This window comes from Mastomys coucha, unplaced genomic scaffold, assembly GCF_008632895.1.
Source record: "Mastomys coucha isolate ucsf_1 unplaced genomic scaffold, UCSF_Mcou_1 pScaffold7, whole genome shotgun sequence".
Lineage (NCBI taxonomy): Eukaryota > Metazoa > Chordata > Mammalia > Rodentia > Muridae > Mastomys > Mastomys coucha.
The window spans coordinates 60,841,431-60,852,046 of NW_022196913.1; the positions used below are offsets into that span (position 1 = coordinate 60,841,431).

Here is a 10,616-nt window from a genome sequence, read left to right on the forward strand (position 1 = left end):
ATGAAAAGCTTGACAGGTGCTGTACAAACAGCAAGGAGAAACATTGACTATGGCGTTTGTTGGCTGAGGAGAGGCCTCCGTTGCATTCTCCCAGGCCTGGAGGGGATGAGGGTTCTACTGAGAAACTATAGTCATCATGGACATTTTTTTTCTCAAATGCAGGGGTCAGCAGTTTATAGTTTGTAGCATTTAATCCTATCAATAGTCCCTTAGAGCTGGGCGCTCCTACTCCAGGCTTGGAGGCAGGTCTGCTCTTATATATAACCTTTGGTTGGATCCAAGTCTTGGAATCAGTATTTTTTAAAGTTATTTTATGTATATGAGTAGTACACTATAGCTGTCTTCAGACACACCAGAAGAGGGCATCAAGTCCCATTACAGATGGTTGTGAGCCACCAGGTGGGTACTGGGAATTGAACTCAGGCCCTCATGGAAGGGCCCCAGAATCAGTCTTGAAATGACCCGGATCTTGTGCCTGGGCTCAAAAGCTCAGAGGTTCATGCCTGTGTTTTTGTGAAGGAAAAAGAATTGGAGAGATACACAAAGAAAGGCAGACCTTGGAGGCAGGAGGAGTTGTTACTTTGTCTGCATAGCCACCCTGAGCAGAGAGGTTTAGATCTTAGCCCAGCGGGAGAAGAGCCTCCTTCCGGAGGATCTGAGATGGAATGGAAGGGGCGGGGCTTATGATGTTGCCTCTCACTGCACCTCTGGGGACCTTGTCTCTGTTTTCCCCTGGGTCATCTTGTGGAGCTCCAGTTTAGATGCTGCGGCCATGACAGAGCTACCTGTTCCTGGGTGACCCAAGGCAGGCTCTCTTGGTGCCATCCTCCCAGCTGGGAAGAAAAGCTGATGCCAGTGCCTTTTCAGAAGGAATCAGCCAAGCTTTGAGCAGGGCGTTCTCCCTTCTGCTTAGAGCTCTCTGAATGAGGTAGTGTGTACATTTCGTCTGCATATGTGAATGTGCACAAGTGGGTTGCGGGCCACCATACGAGTGCTGGAGCCAAACCAGGGTCCTCTGCAAGATCAAAACCAGCTCTTCACTGCTGAGCCACCTCTCCAGCCCCGCTGTTGGTCACGGGAATAACTGAGGGATCTCCACTCCTGAGACTTTAGAACACAAGTCACCTTGACTTAAGATCTTTTGGGGGGAGGAGGGGAGGGTTGATTTTCGAGACAGGGTTTCCCCGTGTAGCCCTGGCTGTCCTGGAACTCACTGGAGAGCAGGCTAGCCTCGGGAACTCAGAGCTCTGCCTGCTTCTGCCTATGAGGGCTGGGATTAAAGACATGCTCTACCATGCTTGGCAAGGACTCTAAACTCCCAGGAGGGTTTTGAGAGAGAAAGGAGTTGGGGGAGGTGCTGCTTGACATGGAGAGTAACAATAAGAAAAAGAATGATTTGGATAATGCCTGACCCGAATTTAGGTAATTCTGGGTGCTGAAATCGTTCTGACTCTACAGGCTTGAAACAAACAAACAAACAAACAAACAAAAAACAACGTCTAACTAACTACCCAGTGAATTGGTCAGGCTGTCCTCAGACTCGAGGAACCGAAGCCACCAGTCTTCCCTATGCTTGATTAAATTCTCCTCAAACTTAGGGTATAGTCCTGGGTCCTCCCCAGACGGCCTGGCTGTACTGTCTCCTCTTATTGCCACATTCTCTCTGAAGGTAGAAATTAAGGGGAGGGACCACCAGCCGGGAGACAAGCCCTTCATGGTCTGTGGACAGACAAGCTCCTCATGCCCTCTCCCATCAATGTCTCCAGGGCATGAGGACCCTGCTGGTCTTCCTCAGAGGGCTTGGAAAGGGGACCCCTGAATTCCAGGGAGAGGTTTAAAGGAAACCTCTAAAGTAATTTAAGTCTTTAAGCCTCACATCGTATTAAATATGTGAATACATATATAGATCTGTGTATTCACATATTTAGATCCATCATTACCTTGAATTATATAGCGCTCTAGAAGAGGGTGGGTTTACATGTGACTATTACACAGTCTTACGCTACAATTATTTCCTTAAACGTCGATTAATTTGAATTATGTGGGTTTTTTTTTTAATTTGTAGAATTTTTTTTCCAGTTTCAAACATTTCCATAAAGCCTCCGAGAAAAATCCTGGGGCTTTGTGTTTCTGTTTTGTGGGGTGGTGGCAGTGGGTGGGGTTGTGTAGGAGACCGCCTGATCCCCTCTATCCCCTCTGCCGACCTCCAGCAGTCCTCCGGGAGGTGCCAGATTGTGTGGGCGGCGTCGCCTGGGGATGGTGGGATGGGACTCCCACCCGACCGAGACCGCAGCGCCTTCTCGGGCTGGGTGGGGAAACTCCATCAGTGCGGCTCTCCCCTCCCCCTGGCCCAGAGGAGGCAGTGGAGGGCTCTCCAATTGGAGAGCCTTTCATGTCTTTGTTTTTGCAGTGATTAACCCGTCCGAGCGCGCTCCGAGCGTGGCTCCAGGCAGCGCCGGGTAGGGGGTGGAGGTGGGGAGGGGACCGAGGGCAAGGCCTGGGAAGGGGTGGGGACGACTCCCGGCTTTGTCGCTTTCAGGGGAACTTTGCTACCATAGCAATGGAGCTTTCTAAGGCCTGACTTTGATTTCGATCCCATTAAAAGAGCCTGTCTGCTCAGTCTCGCGAGTGGAGAGGGCGTTCCGTCCTCACTAGCCTTGCCCTGTGCCCTCCCCACTGGGGGTGGGCAGGATGTTGCAGCGCCAGGAGAGCTGAGCCTGCAGACCGGGCGAGCGGAGCACGTCGTGGGTCGCTGGGATGGGCCCCCAGCCCCACACGCCTGCTCCCTAGGGAGCTGCGTCCGGTCCGCAGCTTCGGGTCTGGGGCGAGGCGAGATGTCCAGCCCAGGCCGGCCGGAGGGAGGCCCGGCACCTGTCGGTCGTTCCACCTCTGCATGCATTTCACACTTTCTATCCTGTTAGGCACCGCGCTCCTCTGTGGACGCGGGCTCGTCTAACCCCCTGTTTTTGTTTTTTGGGTTTTTTTTTTTTTTATTTTTTTAAAGTGCCATGTAGGCTTAATCTAGTTAGGCGATTTTCTGCTTAAAATTGCATTGTTAAAGGCAATTGTTTAAAAGTGGGCCGAGAGCGAGGGCGCTCAATCTTTGAACCGGACGGGGTTGGCAGTCCTTGGCTGTGCACCGGTGGCGCGCCGCACAGATCGGCCAGCGCCCAGCCAGAGCCCGGAGGGGGGAGGGAGACACCTAACAATCTTCTGGCTTTCGGCGGCGGGCGGAGCTATTAGCGCCGTTTACCCAAGCGCAAACAGATGCAAATGTCTCCGAAAACACCGCACAAAGCTCTGCAGACAGAGGCGGCCTCTTCCAGCCTCAATAGCACTTTATTCCCAGTCCACCGTTCTCCGGGTAGAGGGAAAGGGTCTGCACGCATTTTTTCACATTGGCTGGAAGAGGGTGGGGGCAGACAGAGCCTGCGACCGCAGGGACTAGCGGGGCCGCCGTGGTTCAACAGCTTGGGCCTTAGACTCCAGCTGCTGAGCGTTAAGGACCGGCCGGAGGGTGCAATGGCTCTGGGGACGCCACACCTCGGGCCAGGAGGAGACAGCGGCGGGACTAGAGCAGTGGGAGGCGTCCCGAGAAGCCTCGGATCTTTTCAGGTCCACAAAAGCCTAGCTAGGGTAATGATCACGGTAGCGCGAAAGGGCGAGCTCCCGCCATACCGGAACAAAGTGGGATCACACTTCTGCAAGAACCAGGAGTAGTAAACTGCAATTGGGGTGCGCAACGGGTGTCAACGCACTCCGCGTGTGCTCCTTTCCGCGAGTAGGGCGAGCCAGAGTGCTCCCTGCTGGGCCCCTTGGGAAGGGTCGGAGACTTGGCTAGCTTCCTGGGAAGATCCAGGGATAGCTGCTGCTTAAGGTCAGGCATCTTCTAACCTCACCAGCAGAGAATTATGGATCAGGGATCAGGAGTCGCACATCTTGATCCTATGGAAGGCTATGTGGGAACCTCTGAGCTTCAGAGCAGAGAAGAAAGACCTGCCAGTAAAAGAGAGAGGGGAGAGGGAGGGAGGGAGAAAGCGGGGAGGAGGGAGGGAGGTGGGGGAGAACAGAACAGATGGAGATTCAGCTGGTGTGCCCCAAGTGTGGCCCAGTGGTCATCATTTCCAGCTTAAACCCGGTCCTTCTTTCCAGTCGGCCTCTTGTAAGAAAACTTCCAGCCTCGGGGATAGGAATCTGGCAACATCACAGGCACAGTGCAGGAGATGCATCAGCTCTTCATACTTAAGCAAAAAGTCCGTTCACTTCTGTGGAAGTAGGGAAAACACAACAGTCTCACCAATAAAGGGGTCTTAGGCTTCAGGAAGAGTTCGGGCTTCCATAAACTTTACCAAGGTCCATTTTCACTACGCCAATGGTGTTTCTCAGTGTCAAGAGAACAAATGAACGAGTTTGGGAGGGATATTCTAAGTAGGGAAGAATCCTTTCCAGATATTACTCTTCACGCCCACATCTTCTTCTGTCTGCCTCGCTCTCCCCAAATGGTTTCTCTTTCCAGTGTCATCAATGGCTTTGTCAGCCTCAAAGTTTTATCTAGCTATCTGTTTTATCTAGCCCAAACCCAGACTAAGAGCAAGTGGTACATCTTAACACCAATCCAGATTTAACTGCTCAGAGAGGAGGGTTGGAGTAGTCATGACCCGTTGATGAGCACTACCTGGAGTTGCTGTTGCCTGAGTGCAGAGCCAGGATTCGAACCCTGGTAGCTCTTGCCAATGTCCCTGTGCAGTCTACTGAGTGTTCTAAAGGCAGCTTCTTTCTGCTCTAACCCCAACTTCACCTGCAACTCTTGAGACCCTTTCTCAGAGTTAGAGGGACGCAGCCTGTCACCCAAGAGGCTCATCCTGGTCGCCTGGGGCAGGTGCAGGGCTAGGCAGGCTCGTGGGGCGGGGTGGGGGCGTTATCTCCTGAGCTGTGGCGCCCCGCACATCTGTTTATCTCTGAAGCCGCGCTGGATTGGATTTCCCAATGATGTTTATCTCCCTCTGTGGAGCAGCGCACAGCGGCTCCGCAGAGCGCAGCTGCTGGGCATTGATTGACAGGTGGGAAGCTGGGCCTCCCGCCTCCCCTGCATCTGGGTGGGGGCTGCTTTGCTGTCTACCGCCCACCCAGATTTTAGAGCGCTGCAGGTGAGCATGCTGCCGGTGGCCAGGTGCCTCCCGGGTCTTTGGTCCTGGCAATTAGGGACCACTTAACTGAGGCAGAGACAGCCTCGTTAGGGTCACCGGCAGGGAGAGGGGGCAGGCAACATACCAGTGAAAAGATGGATGAAAGCCTAACAGGTCATTTCCTAACTTGTTAGGGAGGCAGCCAAGGGGAACCCAGAGAAGGTCCTCGGAAGTGCTCCTGGGTCCTAGGGGAGCCTAGGACCATCAAATAGTTGTTAAAGAAGGTGCTATCGGGCCACTTCAGGAGACTGGTGGAGTTTAGAGAAAGCCAGGAGGTGGCCACTCGGGGCTCCTCTCTGGTCTTGCAGTGAGCGCTTGTGATGTATGTAAGCACCTGAAGTGACAAGTCTTATTTACAAGTTGACCTGGTTGTGTCTGGTTGGCACTGACATTGACTGGTTGGTCATTGACACTGACTGGTTGGCATTGAAAGGATATTGATCCTAAAACTTATTTTACACACTCTATAAAGTAACCAGCTAGTGGCAGTTACTCCGGAGTAAGCTGAAGGGCTGATTTAATGGTCACGTGGTCTCCAGACTCTCAGATGGTCCACAGATGCTGTTAAGGTGACCTTGCTTTACCAAATTAGAGGCCACAACTTCCAAGGCCAGGGATACGTATCAGGAAGCATTGCACAGTGGCAGGAGGGACGTCATACCACGCGCTGGAGGTTACAGTGAGCTGCTTAGTGAGCTCCTTTCTCAAAAGGAGCTGGGTCTGGTGACAGATGGCTGAGATCCCAGCACCGGGGAGGTAGAGCCAAGCGTCCTCTATGCTCCTGATGCAGAGGACTTTGAGTATGCCTGCCACAGTCAATGGCTAACCCTTGCAGTGATGGTCAGGAGTCTGCAGAGTTCAAGGGCAGCCTTAGCTCCTTTAGAAGTTCTAGGCCAGCCTGGGCTACATGAGATCTTATTAAAGAAAAAAAGAAAGAAGGAAAGAAAGAGAAGGAAAAGGAAAAAGAAATAGAATAGATAAAGTAAAACAAACAGAGAGACCAGACCACAAACAGCACTTGGGCTACCAAAAAACAAAGTCATCCCCCTCCCAATAGAAGACAAAGTAGCTAGGGATGCTGAGAGAGGTCGGCTTAGTGCTTATGACAGAGATTGCCTTGGACTCAGGCTTGCTGCTTTCCAGACAGTCCTTTGCTACCTGGAATTCCAAAGGGTGCAAGAGGTGCGAGCTCTCGCCAGCACTCCTCTTCCTTGTCGGGGAACCAAGGACAACCAGAGCTTGCTTAGAGAGGTGACTCGCTTTGGCTCCCTTCTGGTTCTATCTCCCTCTGACATTCACTGGTCAGCACTGGCCTTCACCAAGATGGAGGCCCCAGGAGGAACAGGGAGAATCTCTTCTTCCCAGTGACCATAGAGAGGAGGGTCATAATCCGCGGTCTGTCAAACAAGTCTTTTAAAACGTCAATTTTATTTTTTAAAAAAACTTTATTTTATGTGCACGAATGTTTTGTTTGCGGGTATGTATGTATACCCTGTATGTGCCAGGTGCCCAAGCTGGCTGGAAGAGGATGTCAAAGGCTCTAGAACTGGAGTTACAAATAGTTGTGAGCAGCTACATGGTTTCTGGGACCTGAACCCGGGTCCTCTATAAGAGCAGCAATTCTCTTAACCACTGAACCACCCCTCCACAACTCCCCTTTTATTTATTTAGAGCTGGGATCATGGTGCCCTAGCCTCCCAAGTAGTGACTCTTCATGTCTCTGAAGAGGTCATAATGATCTCCTCCTACCACCAAGCTTAAAAGATAGAAGCAGATCTGAGTGCCCTTGAGGTGCACTGGGGACAGAGAAGAGTCGGTGGCCCACCGTGAGGGAAGGGCCCTGCACTTGTTTGGAAGACAGAGTCACTGGAAAGAGAGGAGCAGGCTGGAGGGGGGGGGGCTGGGCAAGAACTGGGGCTGGGCACAGAGCCCTCTCTGTCCTCTGGAGCCTGGGGGATATTTGCTTTGAGAAATAAAGGCATGGAAATTGTTCTGGGCACAATTCCCAGCCCTTGTGTGAGAGCAGGACGAAGGACTTCACATGCCATGCGCAGGGCTCCCTGCGTGGGGTGCCTCACCCCTGCGTGGGGCGTCTCACTCTGGCTGTTGGTTCAGCCCTTCACAATGCTGGGTCACTTCCATTATTTAGGCCACCGCATCGGTCCGGCTGTGGTTGTTTCCTGTTCCCCATCGAATTGTGACAGTCCTTCACTGGACCATCTTTCAGTAGGATAAGGAGACAAAGGCTGTCCCTCTATGGACAAACTTCTCTTTCTAAATGTTTACCCTGCAGCCCTGCGGATTAAGCCGGGAAGCTCCCTTTGTGTGGGGCAGCAGAAGCACAAGTCACTGACCTCTGCCTCACTGTGCTTGACCTGGCCGGTAGTTCAGGCCTCTTATCCTCCGCCCTGAAGGAGGAAGGGCTGAGGCAGCTGCTCTGTCCTGTACAGGGACCCAGGGGGCCTGCTTCAGATCTGCTGGCTGAGAGCTGGGGCACAGCAGGCTTATTTTCTTGCCTGACCAGAGCTGCTAGGGAGCTCTCCCTGCAGGACCCTGGCTGGAATACACAAGAGCCAGCTCTGGAAGACCAGCCCAAAGCCTGAAGTTACAGAGAATATAATACAGGGGTAGAACAGATCATGAGGAAGATGGGCCCAGAGAGGGATGACAGACTCGGAAATTTTATCTGGCAGGAATCTTATTCTGGAGCCAGTGGAAAGATTTAAATACTTAAAGATGTGCCTTTTAGCACCTAGGTGTGGTGTTTGAAGGATAAAGAGCAGGTGAGACCTAAGGTAGGAAAATGGGATGAAAAAAAAATCTGTTGTAAGGACCCTGGACCCACGGGTAGAAGTGATGGGCTTCAGGGTTGTGTTCAGAATGACTCAGGGACGCTCTAAGTCTTACCTAAGATAAGAGTAAGACCCACTATGGGTCAGCCTCTTTTTCCATGGGAGGATGCTCTTGGGGACAATACTTCCGTGCAATAGTAAGAAACTAAGGGAACAGTCTTCTGCCGAAGGGGAGAAGGCAGGTTTCAGAAGGGAGTCCCACCGTGCCCTCAGCTGTGTCCATTTCAGAAGGGAGTCCCACCGTGCCCTCAGGTGTGTCCATTTCAGAAGGGGGTCCCACCGTGCCCTCAGCTGTGTCCATTTCAGAAGGGGGTCCCACCGTGCCCTCAGGTGTGTCCCACCTTCGGACTAGGTAACACAGCCTTGACCTCTCCGAAATGACTTAACTGAAATCACAAAAGCAAAATTGCAGAAACCCAGTGTTTTAAGTCAGTTTCTGATTTTTGCCTTGGGCAGCACTCAGAGTCTTCTCAACCCATGGGCTACAGGCTGGGCATGCCTGTAAGCTTTTTCTTTATCTCTGGTTCATCTGGGGAAAAAAACAGACAAACAAGAAAACAGCTCTGCATATACTACAGCCAGTTCTTTAAACCAAGCCCAGTAAGTAGGTAGTATTGGCAAGTAAGTCCAAACACTACACTCAAGGTCTCTTTGCAGAGAACACACACACACACACACACACTCATACACACACACACACACACACACACACACACGAATGCACACAGAAGTACACTCATATACTCAAGCACACATACACACTCATACACACACACACACACGCACACACACGTACACACTCATATACTCAAGCACACATACACACTCATACACACACACACACACACGCACACACACGTACACACTCATATACTCAAACACACATACACACTCATACACACACACTGACTTTCAGAATGGGACTTAGATTAGTTTCCACTTCATTTTCTGCCCACCCTGTGTTTATAGCCAGAGATGCTTTTAGCTCAGTTAAAGATGAGCCCTGAGCTTTTGTGTTGAGCCAAATGGCTCAGATCTCAGTTGAAGGGAGCCACGGCTGGCATGCTTACCCAGAGGACTTTGCAGGCTGGACTTAGACTAGCCTACAAGTGTTTTTCTCCAGCTGATTCTCTTTGAGGGGAGTGAAGGAACCCTCCAGCTGCCTATGCAGGGCGGGGCAGGCTCTCTGGCTGCTGGACCCCTTCCTGGTACTGAGTGCTCAACACTCCAGTACCTGTCCTTCACCCTGCTGTGTAGCAGCGGTAGAGGAGAATATTTGGGTTTTGTGGTGGAAAAAACCTGGCATCCTAGATTTACTCCCGAACCAACCAACCATCTGCCCAGTGTGTTTTCCAGTCTCCTGACACATTGTTTTCAAGAGGAAGAGTGACACTGGGAAAGCTTGAGACACGGGATGCTCCTGTCCTTATCAGAGCGGTGACTTGAAGTGAAGGGGAGGCACGTGGTCTGGAGCGAGGCCCAGATTTGAGGAGGGTTCTGCCACTCCACCCACTGGGTCCTTTGGTCTGTGTCTATGTAAAAGCAATGTACACATGGTTTACCTGAAGCTCACTGAGCATTGCATGTCAACAGGAGGCATCACAAGCCGCAGAGTGAGGGCACCCACAACTTGTTGTTGAAGGAGAACCTGAAGGGTCAGCATTCGACCAAGACAAGTTATTCTGAAGCCATGGGCTTTGTAGGAAATGTCATCTTGAGGTTACAGCAAACCCCTCAGTCACCTACCCATTCCCACACCAGGCCACTTTCCTTACTCTTAGATTTACATTGCAAGGACTGGGGGCGGGGGGGGGCACTGAGATGCAGCTTTGGAAGCTGACCTCTCCTTTGCAATTAATTTCATCCCACTGATCGCTGAAGGGGGTGGGGGAGGGGAGGGGAGGGAGGAAGCCAGCACCTGCTGCAGTGACAGGAGCGAGGGGGGCCCTCCCCCCCCCCCCAGCTCAGCATCCTGGCTTGGCCTCAGGGTCTGACAAATGTCTTTTCTCATAGGAAAAAGAGGGGTGGGGAGCGAGCATGGTGTCACGCTGAGCCCCAGAAGGAAGACAAGCCCCGAAGTTTTATCAGATGGTCAGCCCTTCTCTTTCCCACTCCTTTGTAAATACTTCTGAACAAAGAAAAAGAGGAGCACCCCCACAAAGTGTAAGCAGCCATTCTGACATCCTTAGGACCTAAGGGACTCTTGGGGTGTGGGACCTGCAGGCTACCCACAAGGTTGGTTCCTTTTGACTTGACTGCTCTGCTGCTCCCCCCTTGACTGCAGGAACCCCTCCTCTCATCTAACCATTCCCAGACAAAAAAAGCTTTCCTCCTGTAAGGTTATGTGTGTGTCAATGCTGTGGTTGGTATCAAGGAATGGGAGAGAGATGGGTGAATCGCACACTTTGCTTAACTAATGGATACGATTTGCTTCCTTCATGACTGGATGAACCGGAAGGCTCGAGTCCTAGTTAATGCGCACTTCATGTGAAAACATTGAGCCTAAATGTGTGTGAAAGGGAAGCTACCATCCCAGAGAAGCAGGTATGAGCTTCCTATGCTGCCAGAGCTGTCACTG

The 10,616-nt window shown here is 51.8% G+C and overlaps 1 long non-coding RNA gene across 1 annotated transcript in view; it reads left to right on the top strand.

The window, feature by feature from the left end:
* The window catches only part of LOC116082159, a 14,576-nt gene extending 4,347 nt beyond the window's left edge, over nt 1-10,229 (top strand). The window contains exon 3 of the long non-coding RNA XR_004115195.1: nt 10,052-10,229. This is a non-coding gene — a long non-coding RNA (uncharacterized LOC116082159). The remainder of the gene's footprint in view (nt 1-10,051) is intronic.
* Nucleotides 10,230-10,616: the final 387 nt, after the last annotated feature.